Below are 2,165 nucleotides of genomic sequence, written 5' to 3' on the forward strand. Positions count from 1 at the left end.
AAGATGGGTGGTAAAATCAACTGCTGGGTGGACCTCAGACACTAGCAAAACTTAGTTTTGCGCTGCTGTTGTAACATCAATTTAGTATCTCAGAGGACATAAAAATTAGAATTACTAATGAGTGGAGGGTTTCAGGGACAACACGACATTCCTTTCCCCTCTCTTTTGGTTACTCACCTCCACTGTTATAGAGGTCCGTTAAACAGATCAAGTGCAGAGTACTTGTGTCATCCTACACACCGGAAGTTGCAAATGCTGGCCTTTGATGTGAGTGTGTGTGCCTATGTGGGTTGATGTAGCGCTACTTTACCTGCCCGTAATCCTGCACCAACTGGACAAATTGTCAAGTTCTTTTACTTGCCCATAATCCTGTTTGTGACACCAATTGTAAAGCTACACGACTACGCCAGTTGTCGTGCGAGGGCTAATGTCGGAATCCTGCCCACGTCACCAATTCTCGGGCTTGGTCTGGAGCTCACAGATCCCTCAAGCCCGTTGTCCAGACTGGGTCTCAAACCATTCACATGCCAGATTGGGTCCCCAGACCCCTCACACACCAGGCTGGGTCACCAGACCCCTAACACGCAGGTCTATGAGCTAGGTAACTGGCAAACACGTCCTTGGAAGCCCTAGGTTGGAAAGCATGGCTGTGCAGAGCAGCAGATGCCTGGGGTAGGTGCCAGCCAGGTCGCTGTGCTGCCCATGCACACTAAATCCACCCACACACAATTTGTTTACTGAACTACTCCCAACCAGCCCTGAGGTGAAGGGAGCCTGATTAAATTATTCTATTTCCCCAACAGTTGAGCATTTGAAACAAGCCCTGTGGACTGTTACAGCAATGAATTTCAGACTATGGAAAATTTTTCATTCATCCCCCAGGCATTTACTGAGTAACCTGTATGTGCCAGTCCATTCAGCCAATTAGTGAGAATACAAAAATAAAGATGGAATAGTCCCTGCCTTCATGGGGGACCCCCTATCTTTTTCCAGGGACTGATGTCTAGACAAAATAATTAGATAAGTGATAGTTACCATTACAGTTGAAAACTAAGGAGGCAGTATTAAATTCAGCCCAGAAGATTAGGAAGGGTTGAAGAAAATCTTCGCAGAGGAATTGATGCTTGAGCTGAGCACTGATGAAAGGATAAAAATTCTCTGGGTGAAAAATAGAGAACTGGTGTCTCAGTGAGAAGGATCAGTATGTTGAAAAACAAGAGCAGTATGAAAATAATGTTAGGCATTTGGGAATCCCAGGGGCTCAGTGTGATTGGACAGACAGTGTGGGGATGGACAGAGGAAGCCAGGTCTGGTACGCCATGCTAAGGAGTCAGCACTTGATCCTGGAGGCAATGGGGACAGGTGAGTGGCATGACTTGACAGTCTGGATTCTCATCCAGCCGGCATCCTGGCAGAGGGCAGTGTGGAGGGAGGAAGGAAGGACTGGGCAGAGTCAGGAGGCTGCTGAAAGTCCTGCTGAGATAGATAAGAGCGTAGGTAAGGCAGCTGCAGAGGGTGATGCAGAGGATGAAGGCCCAGGGCAGAGGAAAGGGCTGAAAAGAAGTAGGAGAAAGTCAAGACCGTGCTATTCTGAGTCAAGATTAGAGTTCATAATAAGCATTTTCTGACCCCTTTATTGCTTTTCCAGTCTTACCAGCACCATCATTGAAGTGCTGGTATTTCTGCTTTCTCTCATTATGTGTATATGAAACTTTATGANTTATGAAACAAAGAAGAGTGCTATAAAGCAAGGAGCTGTTCTGCCTACAGGTTTAAGGAGAATGTTAGAACAATCGCTAATAAAGCATTCCTTGGGGGTGCTGGCCAGTCATTCAGTTGGGAGAGCACAGGGCGGTGCTGATAACATCAAGGTCAAGAGTTCAGATCCACATCCTGGCCTACAGCCAAGAAAATAAATAAATAAAGACCTTGATACACATACGTTTTAGAAAAAAGTATTCCCTGGGGATGGCTAAAACACATGATTTCCTTATCAAAAATGAAGGAATAAACCACAGGAGAGTTTTTCAAAGATTGATCCCAAAACTATTTGGTGCTGGTTAAAAATGCATACTCGGGGGGCCTTCTCCTGATCTAATCATGCAGAATCTTGGGAGAGAGTAGAGACTGCTAATTTGCATTTTTAACAAGCAAGGTAATTCTTA

The sequence above is a fragment of the Galeopterus variegatus genome, unplaced genomic scaffold, assembly GCF_000696425.1.
Source record: "Galeopterus variegatus unplaced genomic scaffold, G_variegatus-3.0.2 Scaffold366, whole genome shotgun sequence".
NCBI classification, from domain to species: domain Eukaryota; kingdom Metazoa; phylum Chordata; class Mammalia; order Dermoptera; family Cynocephalidae; genus Galeopterus; species Galeopterus variegatus.